Here is an 18,298-nt window from a genome sequence, read left to right as displayed (position 1 = left end):
CAAGATAAAATGACTCAGGGCGGCAATTGTAAGAGAAAATATAGGTCAAGGATTCACGTGAAAGTGATGAGAATTTCTGAACGATGTGGCATTCAATAAAGCAGATTCGAGTCTTGCGCAGACAGAGTCTTTTATTAGGCAAACAAGCAAGCTTAAAGAATCTCGTTTCGGAAAACAATAGATCTATGAGCTCTTTATACATTTTCTGCTTCGAGACGTTTCGATGCCAAGAGTTCAGGATCATTAATGTCTATGATATTTGAATGAATTTCTGTTTGATTGTTATTTATTTGATGTAATAAAATTTATTACACTAATCCAAACTAATATTAGAACGAAGTTAATTTTAGAACAAAGGATACATTTACAAATATTCAGTGTTGATACCTACCATTTCTAACAGTGAGGCGTTCTTTATTTTAATTTTTCTTTAATTATATATTTTAAAATACAATTGTATAGTATATTATTAACAATCACAAACTATGAATGAATAAAATCTCAAGGTAAACTACTTCCAAGATAAAAATTCTTATGTTCGATAATTAAAAATTAAAGCCAGTATTATCTGAGTAAAAAGTCAGCTTACATAAGTCAACCACGCACCCGCAAGCGCACTGGTACACTGTGACTTCTGTATGGAATAAACGTACCAGACTGACATATAGTCAAGAGTCACAATTAGCGTCTCGAATCTGAATTAATTATCTAATTCCAAGGCGAAGAAGAACAACATATCAAGAAGAGAGAAAAGGTAGATAGAAGAAATAGAAGCGGTAACAGGAAGCGTATGGAGAATGAAAGCCATGGACAAAGCTGGAGGAGGCCTTTACCCGCGAAGGAGTTCCGATCGACGGTACTGAATTTAGCTAAGATAAAGGATATACAACAAGATAAATAAAATAATGTTTTGTCATTATTGGAAATTAAATGGGCTTTATTATTATTATTATTATTAATTTACAACCAGTCTACTTTTGATGAATTGCCGGCTGCTATTCTGACGGCAAACTTTGATTTAGACAAAGTTGTGAAATGGAGTAAATCGTATGGTCTTCAGATAAACCCTTATAAGAGCCAGTCTATTATCATCGGAAGTGCATCGTATATAATGAGAATAAATTGGTCAACTTTACCCCAGATTACTATAGATAGTACGGTTGTTCCGTTTTGCTCCACTGTTAGGAATTTGGGCATTACTTTGGATAAAACCCTGTCTTGGCAGCCCCAAATAAATGAACTGAGCAGGAGGATTTTTTCTTCTTCCCACGCACTTAATAGGTTACGCAATTTTTTGCCTATCTCAACTAAAATTTCTCTTGCTCACTCTCTTTTACTTTCTATTCTTGATTATGCTGATGTATGTTATCCTGATTTAACTGAGTTGCAGCTTGATAAGTTAGAGCGCTTACAAAATGTTTGCATCAGATTCATTTTTGGACTCCGTAAATTTGACCATATTTCGGAGTTCCGAAGAAAGCTCAATTGGCTACCCATTCGATTGCGGCGTAAGATGCGCATTTTACAACTTCTCTTTAATATTCTTTTTAATCCCAAAACCCCTAGTTACTTAAAGCAAAATTTTATTTTCCTCTCCGGCGGCAGTTTTGACTTACGTTCCTTAGACAACCTAATTCTTGAAACTCCTACGCATAAAACTGAATTCTATCACTCCTCCTTTACTGTGCAGAGTATCCTGCTATGGAATTCCCTACCAATCGATATTAGACGAGCGCAATCTTTAAATGTATTTAAAAAGCTTCTTTTTGATCATTTTCTTTCTACCTCGTAATTAGTTCTGCTTATATATATTTATTTTTATAGGTTAACCTTTTTATTTGCTTTTAAATTTTTGTCTATAATTATTTTTATTTATTATTATTGCTATTTTTTCTTTGATTTTGTTTTATTATATTCAATTAGTTATAGTAACGCATGTTCTAAGTTTAAGTTTTTAGTTTTTTTGTTTTTTTGTTGCTTTTGTTAATTGATTTTTTTTGTACTCTACCCTCTGATGGTTTTTCTTTAACGTTGTGTTTCTCATTAGGGTTGCCTGGAAGAAATCGCTTGTAAGCGATAAGGCCGCCCTTTGCCTTATATCTTTTGTTACTGTTTTTTTTATTTTTTATTTTTTTTTTTTATTTTTTATTTTTTTTTTTTTTTTTTTTTTTTTTTTTTTTTTTTTTTTTTGTTATGTGTGTTTTTGTATAAGGCAATAAAGGATTAATAAATAAATAAATAAATATTATAAGAACTGTTTTTGACACACAGAAGTCGTATCTGCATGACTTCCTCAATAATAACGTAAAAATCTTACCTGCCCTAGCTCAGTAGCTCGGTTATCTTATCTCCTATACATAAGGTACGGTTTTATATCGCAATTATACCTATTGAAAATTAATAAATTAGCTATGTATGTATATGTCACACAGAAACTCAAAAGAGAACTAGGAATTAATAGAAGTATGATTATGGAGGTTCATATGTTCGTCTCAAAGAATAACAACGATAAAATCTTTCAATATGCAGCGGAAAGCCTCTCACGGCCTCTACTTACAAGTGGCATTTAGTTCACAAAAGAATGTAAAAAATTTCCCAAGATCATCTCTTGATTTTAAACACCTCTAAAGTCTTATACTTACTGTAATTTTTCTAAAAATGCGAGGTCTTTTTTAAGTCTTTTTATTTCGGCAACCTATTGTTTTAAAAGTTTTAAACTCATAAATATACTGCTATAAAAAGTAAAATTAAGTTTTTCTAGGTTTATTGATTTGCAATGTCACATGTAAGTGATAAGTGATATAACACATTTCTTCGCCGGTCGCTCAAATTGATACTAACGTCGCCATTTTGAAATGACAGACTGACATTATTTATTTTCATTAATTACTTGGTGCGTGCAATAAATAATACTATCTACCAACATCTAATAAAAATATATTTATTTTTGTACCTTGCATTATTCATTGTAATGTTAAAGTTTTAATTATCGAACGGTTCTAATTGCCAGGTATCTTAAAAACTTATATTACTCATACACAGGTAACAAAATACATTTATTTAAGCCTACACCCGTATTTTCTAGATACTAGTATATTTATCGATGACTTCAGATAATAATTTGTTTACCCCTTATACCCATGGCAATACCAATACCTATGACAGCGACTGCCTTACTGACAAAGAAAAATATGTGTTATTAGAGCTATATCTACAGGAAAAAAAACTAATTTAGTCATTAAGAACGTAGCAATATATTATCGAAATATAACTGTAATATTTCAAATATTCTTCAATTTATCAAAAGCTTACACATAACATTCGGTCGTTGCCAAAATATTTTATGACTCAACTTAAATCTAGGCTGAATACGAAATTGCCGTCGCTACTTGAGCACGGTCGATCCATTGACGGCTATGAAAAATACTTTATTAAAACCTTGTGCCAATTTAGTTTTTAAACGTTATCTGCAGGTACTAAAAACCCGCAATTCTATAATTAGTACGCAGACAATGGTATAAAAGCTTTTCTGAAATGTTTTGTTCTATCTAATGAAAGGGAATTCATTAATTTAACGCTTGATCCTTAGTTGTAAAGGCGAAATTGATTCAGTTTATTTTAGTTGATTATGTTTTATATAGCAATTAGGCCGAGGTAAGGATTACTTTTTGAACTCGTTAATAACTTCGTTATTCAAATCCAACAAAGAGTCTTCTCATAGTGAAATATCTAGTAACTCTGCTTGGATCACACTTTATTTTCAAAACTGTTGTTTTATCTTTCTAAAGGAAACTTTTTGATCATCTTGACTTACGGCTACATCGTTTAGCTAATGATATTAACTGATAATTACTAGGTGAACGCAAGAAGAAAAATTAAAATAGTTTTAAAATTATAATACAATGCGATAGATACTTAGGTTTTACAATCCCATTGTCTGAGCAATGAAAAATATGTGAAAGCATTTAGATTTTTTTATAGAGCCCTTGCAGTATTAAACATATATGTATGTGTTGGAAACTCATTGGGGGTCTAGTTTCAAGTTTGACGTTCGTACACAAAAGCGGTTGGCATTTGATGTCTGTAACTAGAACGTAACCACAAGGCATCCATGCGATCGCACAGGCTGGCAAAGCGATCGATTGCTACGACCCGGTCAACACTACAGCCTTTTCTGACCCCTTCACCCAATCGATATGAAATTTACTCCATTGATAGTATCTTTAGTAGACGAATTAAGGGAATGGTAATTTAGTACAACGTATTTTGAATATACGCTCGCTGAAAATACCTAAACTTAAAATAACCCACGGGTTGTGAAAATCACTGCGGCTAGTTAATATTACGCAGTATTAACATTTTTGTATTTCAGTATTCAGTATTATTATTATTAGGTGCGTAACACCCAGATAAAAGAAATCTCTGTTTTACATTATAGCAATTTTCAAAATCACAATAATACACGCTATTTAAACAACTGTAAAACACTCTTCCAAAATGTTTCTACGATGTAGGCGCCTGGGTGTTTTGCGTATGTGTCATGTGATTAAATAATCATTAATGATTTCCATGAGTGTCAATTATGGGCAAACGCTGGTTCAGTTTAGGAATTCAACCAATAGCCCTCTTAACCTTGTTTCGCGATTATATTCTATTGAAAAGAAGATACAGTCATATTAAATTTCCAACAGAGCTTAGAGCTTTCCAAGTTCATATTGTTACGGACATAACCTTTGTAACATCTGATACGACAAAAGAGTGCTTCACCTTAATCACTTCTTCTTGAGTCTTGGTCGTCTTGAGACAATACAAAGACAGGTATAATGCCCTAATTTTACAAGTACTTCATTTTAATCGCAAGATTCTGTAACTATTGAAAGTATTTAAACATAATTTAAAAACATGTACTGTTTTATTAATACTATTTTTGTTTACTTACATGTCTACAATTTAACTTTGGGGCGATTTAAATTTCGTGCTTATTCCAGATGCTTACAGATTTTGAATGTCATTCAAGTTCGTGCACGTGCACGTGTTCGTCGTTTGGTTACCCGTAAACCCCTATTTAATATGTATCGCGAATAAACAGCTGGTTATAAAAACCCAATGACGAATAATATCTTAAGTCGATTACTCTGGTAACATTTTTTTTACATGAATTTAATCAGAGACAACAGTAGATATGGATTACAGCTTGTGGCAAAAATAACCTTCAGGCTTTGAAACTGATATCTTACAAACGATTTTACCTTCATTTACCCTTTTAAACGTAATTTCCACCCCTATTTAGATCCTATTACCAAGGGATTGAAATCCAGGATGGGTTTAGATACTTAAAACAACATTATTTTTATATTTTCAAATGAACTATTAAATAATTATCATCATGCAGCATTTAATACACATTTAGGCTTGCATTTAATACACATTTAGCATTGTGTTCAACATCAAGCAATGAGACAAGTAAATCCTACACAGAATTAAATCTGTATTTAGTCCAAAATAATTGTTCTTTCGCAGAGATTCGTAAACTAAAAATCGGAAACATAGAATTAAATTACTTTGCTAGGCAGAGAGAATATGTAGTCTAATTATTTTACTTCACTGCGGTGTTAGTCTGTTGTTATGTAAGCTGATTATATAATTTCTAGTCAATTCTGTTTGAAGTGGATTTATCGCCTACTCATATACGGATTATCTACATTAATTCACTATTGAAAATTGTATTAAATTAATTAAAAATGAAATCTTTCTATACCCACATATTTTTAACTATAATTTTAAAAGTAGCATTTATATTAATTCCGGATATAATCGTAAAATACCATTTTAGATAAAAAAATAAATTTGTATAAACGCAGTGTTTTATCTCTATTACCTTTATTTACTGTGTAAACTTAATTTGTCAGAAAGAGGAGTGAGTGTTAAAAAAGAGGAATTAGACTGATTTAGTTTTAATGACTAACGAGTTCTACTTTGATATAAAATTGTATTTACGTACTGTACGAGCCAAGGCTGTACATTCAATGATCACTCAGGCTTTCTTAGTTTTATAGGCAAGATGATTTCCTATGTACATGCCCAGTGTACACGTACCATGGTACCAAGTTAAATTATATTTATATTAATGTTTAAAACACAGAACAATGGTGGCCTTTAGCGTGCGACTCTCATCCCTGAGATTGTATTTTTTATCCCCGCCCATGTACCAATTGACTTTATATATGCTCATTTTATATTCGCTCGAACGGTGAAGGAAAACATCGTGAGGAAACCGGCTTGCCTTAAACTTATAAAGTGATGATCAGTCACCTGTGTCTGACTACTTGCCTACATTGAGAAATGATCGTAAAACAGGTACATAAATATGTTAAAAAGTTGTAGCGTGACTGATTCATTGTTTTTTAAAGACAAACACAAAACTGGCAGATTTTTGAACAAATTTTACATAATCAATACTGTCATTACGGTAAGTATTTTGTTGAAATAATGCCTTTAATTCATGAATTAATTACTAAATTTATAGCCATATTTTGTAATAATGGGTACTTCATAAATGCCGGGAAAGTAGTGATAAAGTACCCTTTTCCGGAAAGGTCAGAGCGATAAACATTTTTGCTGGATTTTCGATTGACGGGGGTCAAATGACAAAAGTTATACGCTCTATTGATAGTGTTCTAAATTGCTCTTATAACATATATTGTTCTAGATCAGTTTAAAATAATAACAAATAAAGTAATGCCAACACAAGAAGAAACTTAGCTGTACATAGAAATATTAACTACTGTAAAAAAATAAATTTTAAATGGATTTAAAAACAAACTGTGTTAGTGTATCTTAATGATAACCAAAGGTTAGATCTACTAAGCTTTACAAAAATGTAATTAGAATCTTATTTCAAGATATATTCAAGTTACAACTTCCCTGATTCGTCAATATTACAATTCGTTCGACAATAATTGTTATCTTAATATCAAATTAACCAATTAAATTAGTATTGCTTGCTTAAATGACAAATATTTTTCTGTTAACTATATAATCTTATTTCACCTTGCATTAAATATAAATAATTAGAAATGCGAGAATTATAAATGTTTTTTTAGGATGTCTATAGCTAAGTAACGTTTGAATCATGTGACTACGTAGACCTTATTTGGGCCCTTACAATTTCCAAAATATAATTTTATGTTTAGCTTATATCAATATTTTAATTTGTGTGTATCTAAATTCGATTTTGAAACCTGTAACTATAACAAACTGGCAAATACAATAAATTATATAAAAAGACAAACTTTATACCTCAATCATACTTATACTGTTTATTAGAGTGTCATCTTTTCCTCACAGCATCTACGCAATATAATAGAAAGAGACGAAAAAGTACTTTGGTGAAGAAAATATAATTAAATTGATTTAGGTTTAAGAATAATAATATCATGTTTTTTATGACAGGGAATATTAATAAATAAGAGATATTACTATGTAATTATAAATGTAATGTAAAACTATTTCAGCAGAAACAAACCCTTTATTTAGTTCCATAACATCATTTATAAGTTTTAATAATACTCAATATCAGTCAAAAACAAAATGTCAGGGTCGTAAAAACAAAATTCGCTTTCAGAGCTATCTTACGAGGTCACGATGGCCAGGCCAGGGTAAGATGACCTTCCATTAATATTTTACAAGGGGGACGCAGATTGTTGTTTACCTAATATTCCCATAAGATTTTATATTATTAATTACCCAGCCCGATGGACTACTTTTACGTCCTTGCTTTATTAGTGAAATATAAGAGTAATAATCACAATTACTTACAAAACATATAAGTAATTTGTTTATGTACATAATATTAGTAGTAATAGAATTATAGCTAAATCACGAAAATAACAAAAAGTATAATTTGAGTGTTTATAAAATTCACACGGAATGAAACATGTACAAGTTTACGTGCCTAATTTTATAGACATGAAAATTAATCACCTTACAGCCAATTTTCAACATTAATTATAACTTATGAATAATGTATGAAAAGAACCCCGTTTGGTAGTTTTTGACAAGCGTTCGGCGCTAACGTGAATGAGAGTTTGTATAATCTGTATAATCACTTCGAATAATTAGCATTAAAATCTTAAAAATGAGAGAATTATATCGTACTACCTGTGCTCTATCAGTATATATTTGGACATAACGTGATGGTATAGGGCCTCAATCAAAATACATATTAACACAAAATGTTTTCATTTTCAACCAATTCGCGAATTTTGAATGATAGATGGGTCAATAAGATCCTGACTTGGAGTTGCCCAGTGGGAAAAGAGGAGAGGACTCCCACCGAAAAACCTGGGAAGATGAAACAAAAGAGATAGCGGGGTAAGATTGCAAAATAGCAAAGATGAGAGACAAGTAGATGATTTTAGAAGAAGCCTTCAGTGGGTCGTGTCCTAATGTTAAATACCTAATAAATACAGATAGAGAAATGAAATCCAACAATATTCAATTCTGCCAATGCACTCACTGACCTAAAGCCATCAAAGGCTCATTGAAACTCATCGGTGTCACACAATACATGTGATATCGAAGGAGATACTAATCACAATTCCCTGTGTACACCTGCCCATATGGTTGACCTAGTTTCTTCACCGCAATGTTCCGATCGGAAAAACAGCGGAATTTACGGAATCTGCATTCTTTAATTATGCACCCTTTGGTAGCCGTCTGAGCATGTACTCGACCAGCCTTTGATCTCAATACATATTATGACTTTACTTTCTCAGAAAAGCCGCCAAAACCAGTGATAAAGTGGACAAATTTCTGCATGTTTTTATTTTTAGTGTACTGTAAAAACAGAAGACACATTTATCATGAAGGCAGCCAGCCGTAGTTGGCGTAGAAGCATTATATATATATTTTTTAATTACGTTATTTTATTTAGCGAGTTTAAAGAACAATTTAAAAAAAATTATATACATATGTAATGTCTGATATTAGATACAAAGAAACTTTTGAAAAAATCTAGTCTTGACAAGGTGATAGAGAATAACTCGGTTTTAAGCTTTCGCTTTTGCTTTTACATACCCCTGAGTATGAATCCATTATTTTAATTGTCGAATAACTCATTCGACATACTGACCTACATTAAACAAAGAACAATGTTTTTGTAGTTACTACCTAAAAGGGTTAAATTATTTCTATTTAAGCTTTTGGTTATTATTCTAAACTAAATAGCCTACGGGCTACTAATAACATGATTTATTAGCGACTGTTAAAAAAAACTTATTGACTGAAATTTCGGAATAATATAATCATAAAGAAAAATTTCCTTCCCACGCTACGAAATCGTAGACACCATAATGCTAGTGGGATGGCTACACATAGCCTAAACCTACCATAAACCCAATTGAAACTCCGTTATAAGAAACATAATATAGTAGATTTGAGCAACCTGTCTGAGCCACAGAAGCCTGACTGACGCAGCGTATTACTACGAGTAAACGCTGCGAGCATTTAGAATGTTCTGCTACAAGGTCTTATATTTGGTGTTTGAATTTGTCTTATAATATTGATTAACAATATCGCTCAGATATCCAACTGTAATCCAAGTTTAAATTCTGTTGTAAAAATATTTTATTGAGTCAGGTAATGAATAATGAAAGGGAAGCAATAAATTTAAAACTGGCGCAAAACCGTTATCGCAAAAGCACATAGTATTTTAGTTTTCAATTTAAAGTAATCTATTATTAGAAGATGTAAACAACATAGTTGACTAGTTGAATACTAATGATGTTATGATACCACTTATCAAGATAACGTAAAAATAAATAGCATATCGTGTAATTACTAACTACAGAAACATATGATTATAAATAAGGAAGCTTTGGTTTTACTTACGTCTTGAATACTTCGGTTTAAGATAAAGTTAGAAAAATGCAGAAGCTCTCTCGAGTTACTGACACATATTTTACGATGCTTAAGCATTATAGAGAGGCTTGTCAACTTAGCGATGAGAATACAGCTTATCTTGTCTTTCTTAGTTATTTTAATAGCATTATGTATTTGGTAAAGTATAAGTAGCTGTAATAACACATACTGACGAGTCTGTATGGTATATATTATGATTGGAAATTTGAAAGAAGCATATTGTTAGGATAAGATTCAGAGTTGAGACAGTCAGTCATTCAGTAGCGCGGATTTTCACTCCCGTCAAATTGTACTACGTTATAGCCAGCGCTAAATGCTGACTCTAAGTCCTACCATTATAATTGTAGCAAATGGATGACATCAATTTAATTGACTTTACATTTTTATTAAGATAATAATAACAAAAGAAATCAAAGATATCCGCCGGTCAACATCAATTGCAACGTTATGCAATGTTTAAAAAAATATAGACAACATTATATGAGCTGTTGTTGCGTTTTATTATACAATTTGTTAATCAGGGCTAAACTGATGTTTTTAATAGTAATTGTTTTTTATTAATGCATTTTATTGTAAAATTATCCCATTACGAAGCAACATAAAATCATAAAAAATGATGTAGCTGTTCTTGAGCTACAAATGTAACTAACACTAATATCATCGTTGTTTTTGTGAGGCAATAAACGTGATATGTAAAATATCCGTCTTTGTAATGACCTCTGCATAGTCAACGTGCTATTTTATCTGTGGGAGTTGCGTATCAGTATTAGCGACATTCGTTTGATACGTGGGACTTCTTTCTTGCTCTGATACTCGGCAGAAAGCAATACCTAAATAAACATTTCGGGTACTAGCACCACACCCGCATTGCGGAGACGTTCAGGGTCGTTTTTACTTTCTACTGAGGACTAACGGGCCTAGCCATGTCATCCATTTGAAATAATTAAAAAAAATTCATAGAATTATTCGGCCATTGTTATTTATTTTTACTACCAAATATCAAGACCACGGCGTAGAACGAAACGAATTGGCAAAAAACTCTCCGCTATTCTAGCTCCCCGATCTTTTTGTTTTAGAAATTGTTTGTTTGTGAAAATAAAAATATATCTTTTTTCATATCATAAGTATGTCAGGAGTATCTTCTCTGATTTCGGTTATCTTAGTTCGAATAGTTGCGTATTATACGTAATAGGTAATTTCTTTGCCTGGGAACGAGATTATACGTTCTTTCAAATTATTTTAATTATTTATGAGTATGGAAGAAAATGAAGCAAATAAAATTTACATGTAATTAACTCGATGTGACAGTTTATACGGCATAATTAAGTATCTAACTCATAAACTTACTCTTTTCTAGGTTATTAAGATTTCTTATCAGATTCATTATTTATGTAAGTTCCGCGGTGGTATCGATAAATGATTGTATGGAAAAAGTTAATTTGAAAATTAACTAACAAAAAACATATTATATAGGCGTATCTTCGCCGCAGAGTAAATGTAGAAATGAAAATTAAGACTTCTAACTATCAATTATCCACCGATTGTATTATATCAATTGTTTCTTCCTCTTCATTTATTATGATCACGTCGCGTGGTTTAAAAGTATTATAACTAGCACCAAGGGATTATCCATACGTAAAGGGATTACATTTAATGCTTATATAGTGTTGGCATCTTCAGTTCTTATATGGTTGAAAAGCTTTATTTTGGTTTATTTATATATTTTTTTGTAACGCGAATGAATTAAAACACAAAAAAGCTTACGTTAACAATACAAGAAAGTATATGTTTATTTTATCGTTTCCATAATCATCTAGATATAATACATAATAACCAGGTTCTTATTGTTATTTAAACCATGTTGTTTGGGGGGGGGGACATTACTCGGACTGTATAGTATGTACCTACCCTTTATTTAGTTTTTGCTGCGACCATTGAACGAATGCGGCACAATAACGTTTTAATGAATACTGCAAATAATTATTACCAAAGGCCCTAAAGAAGAAGGAAAAGAAAAGCAAGGTCAAAAGATAGGCTAACACTGGTAAACCACTTGAATGTTGCGTGACAGTCGTTATTTGCAACTATATTAAAAAAAACTAAACTTAATGCTAAAAGTTCTATAATTGTCCTGTAAACACGCCACGGCTTATTCCACGAAAAGCATTCAATATTTGACCTTAATTCTTGTAAGTGTACTTTATGCGTACGAATATTTGTAATAAAACATGCAAAGTGAAGCGTCCTTTTTTTTTTTATTGAACAGGGGGCAAACAGGCAGGAAGCTCACCTGATGTTAAGTGATACCGCCGCCCATGGACACTCTCAATGCCAGAGGGCTCGCGAGTGCGTTGCCGGTCTTTTAAGAATTGGTACGCTCTTTTCTTGAAGGACCCTAAGTTATGTCTTCTGTGACATTCGAGCTGAAGATGTACACTATGGTTTTTCGAGGCAAACAACGACACGGTGCACAACATAGACTCAATAGCATACTAAGGAAACCATACCTTAGACCCACAATGTGACGTCGTGTGACAGGTACAGAGGGTTCAGCTACTTACCTAAAAATAAATGTGATTCAGGATTGTTGCCACCCTGAGTTTATATAGTCACGAAGTTAATTTATGAATAACAGCGCAGTTTTCGGTTGAATCGGGAAAGCACAAATGTTAATTACAGTTATAACTTTTACAGGCATGTTAGCGGTGAAATGGTCTAAATAAGTTAAACCTATTTATTTCAGAGAAAACTCCTAAAAATAAAAAAATTAAAATATAATATATGTGGTTAGGCTCTATTTTCAAATCCTGTCGATTAAATTATATTTTAATCGACGACGATTGTAATATATATAATTATATATATTACGCCATTAGACACATCTCTTACATATGTTAAGTGTTTAAAGCGTTTTGCCTTTTAAGTAAAAAAAATCACACATTTAATCGTTCATTACCTTTAATTTAATGAACGTAAACCAATAGTAATAATACATTTTACGATTTATGACATAATGACACGGTCGGAACAAATATACAAGTTAGTTAAGGAACTATTACAGCACTAAAACTGACGAAAAATTTAGAAATAACAGTCGTCTCCGGTTAGTCTGTATTCCATGTATAAAGGAATTTGTCAAGAAATCAATCTGGGTCAACAAAGTATAAAAACGTGAACGTATTATAAATCAATTTATCATGCTACGAATGTATGCACTATTGTCAAAGTGATTTTCACAAAACTCACGAATGTTAGCCTAACTAAATTTAGAACATTCCGCTACTTATTGAAATTTGTTTGCAAATATAAATGGCAGGAAAAGGGACATAGAGGCCTGGACAGCTTTTAGATGTGGGTAAAATACTTAAATAAACTGTCAACTACAATACGAGCGCATGTTGATACACATAAAAATCCCTGCAAAATATACAAACCGTAATATTTATATAGGATTATCTTCTAAAAGGTTAAATCGTAACTTTTATATGGGTACGACATATTTGATTTATTTAACTATTTAATCCATACGTATTATAATCATCTTCAAACTAACCGCCTCTGTCTACGCCGTAGCACATCTCGTAGCGATCAATGTCGAACTAGCGCCAAAAACATCTATTAAAAACCAAAGACAAATATCAGCTATTCAAAAGCAGAGACTAAAGCTACCTTTCTAAACCTAAGAACCTCTTCGATTGATTTTCGACAAAGACGATCTGAATATTATCAGCTGACAGAAAACCCGCCCTCTTATTCACCTTAGCGTTTCAAAGCTTTGCTCGACTCGTCAAGGCGAGCCAAGTACCACACTTCATGCCAGTTCAACTTTATATATAGCGACATTTATGCTCCGACCTAGCAGTAAAATGGCATTCTGGTATATGAAATATTACATGTTATACTGCTGTAGAAGACACTGAATGGGCAAGTGCACTGCGTAATTCTAAATATAAAATGCGATTTCGTACATTTATATGACATGTGAATATATTGTATTGATTTTACGTAATATCCAGACCGATATACAATATTGAGTCTATGTTGTAGACAATTTAATATTATGGTTCACATTCCTTACTAAATTACTCTGAAAATTAAATTATATAAATATACAGTATATTTATATAATTTAATTTGATAATTTAATACAATTTAGTTCAAGACACTAAGAAAACATGCATTGGAATAAAACGAATTTGTCGTAATAATAGTTTCTCTCATCCACATCTACAATAGTTTCTCTCTTCATGGAAGTTACTGTGTTCTGCCTAGTCATGTTTACAATAATAATATGTATTATCAAGCTAGTATAATCATACTTTTCTATGACTTTTAATGAAAATCTCAAGTAACTAAAGAAGTTCCGAAAGCAAGATATTATTATACTATGGTGCATTTATGGCGATTTTTAATAAGAGTGAACGAACATTAACTAGCCAAGCGGCATCTTAACCTGCGTCTACATCTTTCTTTCAATGGATTATAATGGAACCTTCCAATGTAGGCTGAGATATTTACCAACTTTGGGCCTAGTTTCTTAAGTATTTTTTTATACGATCATAAAAGTATTCTTTCAATACTACATACATGTATACTGGATAAATAAAGCCAATATATTCGATTGTCTTAAATGACATACTATTAAGAGATCTGCTGTATGTAAGAGGTCGTGGACCTGAATAAATATTCAGTATTTGCATAACGAGAGAGCAAGACGTAAATATTCATAGAACAGAGGAAAAGTGGCATTAGTAGCTACTTACATTTACATGCCACTAACTGCGTTCTTTCCGACTCGGATGACAATACCACAATTACTGTCAATTCTATTTTTTTTATATACATGAGTAAAAACTTTTTTAACCGCACATAGCTTATTCTTGGATAAAACAAAAGAAAGAAGAGACCTGCGAGGTTCAGAGTAAAGGAAGAGAGACCTATTACTGTGCACAAGAAAAGTTAGCGTAAGCCAGTGTAGCAATTGGTTCACATAACCTGCTGGCTTCCTCTCTATTAGCTCGTGTATAGAAATCAATACTCATCAAACCTTGAACAGGCAATAAAATGGCAAAGGAAGTTGTATCTTACGTTTGTTGACTTTGGAAAAGCTTTCGATAAACTTAGTTCAAGCAATATAGCTTTCCAACTTTTGTGTCCCGATAATAGATAAACCTACTAAAGGCACCTTTAGGAATTATTCTTGATGAGTGACTCAGGATGGATCTTAAGACGATATTGAGGTGCAGGTGAGCATTCGACAAGGCTGTTTCTTCTCGCCGCTCCTTTTACTGGTTGTTATCGACGGGACCACGCATCGCACAAACCACAACAAATGCAGGGAAATTTATTGGAGATTAACCAACATCTTGTATGATTGAAATATGTAATACGCGTAATAGAACTAATTTAAGTGTGCGACCAACCAGGCTCCAGAAGATAAACCACTCCGAATATGGAAATTGTATTCGTTTTTACAACAAAGTCCCAAGCGAAATTAGAGAATTATCACTAAATAAATTCAAATACCTCGTTAAAAGTAAATTAATTAATAAAACCTTTTATAAATGTGACGAATACTTAAATGATCCTAATCCAGATAGTGAAACTTTCCGCCAAAGAGTGGCGGAAAGTTTCTTGCCAATTCTTCTTACCCGCTCTACGCCCTTGACTTGCGAACTGGTTGTAAATGTAAATTTACAATTAATTGAATTTGTTTTTTTTGACGTTCATAAGTGTAGGTACATGTTTACCTATATGAATAAAGATATTTTTGGGTTTTGATTTTTATGACATCTCTCACCGACACGAACTCAAGCCTCGGTCGACAGCAGTCTTAACCCAATTCTAGGCATCTACTGGCCTGAGAAAAGGAAAAAAAAGTGGCCTGAGAAAACCTGGTAACGTACAGTGGCAGATAAGGCATAGAGATTTGAAAAGACTTGAAGCAACTTATACCGCGAGGTTCAAGATCAAGCGCAAAGGAGGATCAATTTGGATGACATCTGCTCCATCTAAGAGACATAGGGATACAATATGATATGTATAATTTACTTTCTGATGTCTATTGAGCTAAGAAATAAGTTTATTCTAAAATGTATTAGATGAAAAGCTATTAACACGAGATAAAAATAAACACGAGGTCTTTACCCAGGAGATCAACATCGAAGCAAATTATAAATCAGCGCGGCTTTTAATAAATATATATATAATATACTTATATATTAAAGATTAACTTTATGTCCAATAAAAATTTACTACTACATATTATTATTTCAACACATCATTTGTTTTATTTTAGAAGTGACAAATGATATGTTAAGGGTTGATTGTTAATGAAACGTTATAATTATTAATTCTTAATAACTGTTCTCATTAGTCAAACTTTGTAGAGTAAAATTTACTCTACGTAACCAATTTGATTTTAATTAATGTATTACATATGTCATGGTTTTTCATGAATTGAAGTAGTACCGAACTATATTCTAAATGGTTATGTAATGAGATACAACTACAGATATTTTTGCTAGTTTTACGTAACTTTAAACCAATACTGAGGATTGTTGGAAGCCTTTCTTTGTACTAATTCATCATTTAATTTTAAACTGATTGAAAATTGCTTTCCTTTAATCTTCAATATAAAATGAAACATAGGTTTCCAACATTCCATATATGTTTTATGACCTAATAATAAAAAGAGTCGAGAAGAAAGAGCTTATAAGTTCTACATAAAGATAAAAACAAGCGATAATAAAATACAATACAAAGCAAGGCATAGGTTGGATCGATTTAGTGCTGACACATCATTAGCAAACCAGCTGCGAGGATCTCACCTTTACCTTTGGTATTAAGGTATCTGTAATGACGTAAACGTAAGTAATTACAATAGCAATCGATAGAATAGATAATAAAGAGTGGTGACGGTGTCGGTGGGGTCTACCGCGGCGGATCGCCTGCCGCTGGCGTATTGCCGCAGCCAGCGCGGCGTCCTTGCCTCAGTCGCGGGTAATACGCGCGAGTCACGCGACAGAGGTCGATAGCGGCCACGGGCCAGCCTCCGCGTCAATTATTCAGCACGCGAGCACCACCGACGCCGCCACCAGCGAGGGACAAAGGCAACGCACTGCGACACCTACCGGCCCACCGCCGGCCCGCCACGCTCCAGCTCCTTACGAAATAAAGCCAGAAGCGACGAAAGCCAAAACGAAGCACACTTATCACTCCAAACCTTATCCGTTTGCGACGCCGAGTTTGGATAGCGCGCGACGGCCGCGCGTTACGTAAAGGGCGCGACGAAGCGCGTTGCGCGTGTGTGCGCGTGGTCGCGCTCGCGGTGGCGCTCGGGGTAAGGTCGCGCGCGGAGTGCCGCTGCGAAGTTATGCAACGCGCCGCCACCGCTACTCGGATGGGAAAATCGAACGCGAGGGGCGCAGGTCATGCGCGCGCACCTGCATCGATACCCTCCGCCCATAGACCTACAAATGCGAGGACGGGCCTTAGGTAGGCGACCTCGCTCTGCGCGCTTCTGCGAAACTCTAATCACACACAAGTAAACGAATACTTCAAATGTAGATCATGGACGGCGGTCATGTGTGCGAGTAATACTACCGTCTCTATCCGCAAGTGCGATATCTGGCAACAATCGTGTGATTCCGCCCGCCCCGCCTGCTGGCGCCGCTTGCTCCGTTGCGGATTTTCATACATCAGTCCCTAAATGATAGGTTGTGCCGCCATCAACATCACATACATACAATTCATATTACTTAGTTACTAGTTCTTAAACTGTCTCAATTACGAAAAACATCAAATTTCAAAAATATAGAATAAATTAAACTTTAGGCAGTTCTGAACGCCGAATTTATGTCCCCTACCCCAGTACTCAACTTTCGTATGTTTGTCGGTAGCCCTTCACATTCACATTGTGTAGTTCTCAGATCCTTTTACTCGTTTATATAGATGTCGTAGATGAGTTATTATTAAAAAATACCTAAATACATAAATAATAAACATTTAAAAAAATACCTCACTATTTTGCTATCGAAAATATATCGGCAAACTGAACAAAAACCTAAAACTAAAATATAGTGATGAACTTAGGTAGGAGTTGTAAACTCCCTGTATACTAATTATAACTTTAAATTCCAACTATTAAATTTCATGGTTCCGTAAGAACATTCAATATTTAATCATTTGACACTTGTCCACCGCCTGCCGTTTGAATCTGTAGTCCGTTCGGGTTTGGACACGCAAGAGGACAATAAATGACAATTGTCACGAAACTTGCTTTTTAGTTTTTACAGTATAACTACGCTTCCAAAAACAGGCCCCCGGCGATATCCCACTCTAAAATAAACATATTAAAGATTCCCAGCTTCGAGTG

The 18,298-nt window shown here is 33.4% G+C and overlaps 1 protein-coding gene across 39 annotated transcripts in view; it reads right to left on the bottom strand.

Annotated features, from left to right (window-relative positions):
• The window catches only part of LOC111003527 (sodium channel protein para), a 45,638-nt gene extending 28,302 nt beyond the window's left edge, over positions 1-17,336 (bottom strand). For 21 of the 39 annotated variants that reach the window (XM_045628143.1, XM_045628136.1, XM_045628144.1 and 18 more), the window contains exon 1: positions 17,055-17,334. The gene's annotated coding sequence lies outside the window, so the exon portion shown is untranslated. Of the gene's footprint in view, positions 1-17,054 lie in introns of all 39 variants that reach the window. The other 18 variants (XM_045628137.1, XM_045628141.1, XM_045628145.1 and 15 more) reach the window with 3 other exon arrangements.
• Between the last annotated feature and the right edge of the window lie 962 nt (positions 17,337-18,298).

This window comes from Pieris rapae, chromosome 5 (assembly GCF_905147795.1).
Source record: "Pieris rapae chromosome 5, ilPieRapa1.1, whole genome shotgun sequence".
NCBI lineage: Eukaryota > Metazoa > Arthropoda > Insecta > Lepidoptera > Pieridae > Pieris > Pieris rapae.
The sequence above is the reverse complement of the archived record's forward strand: the minus strand, read 5'-3'. Positions and strand labels throughout refer to the sequence as shown.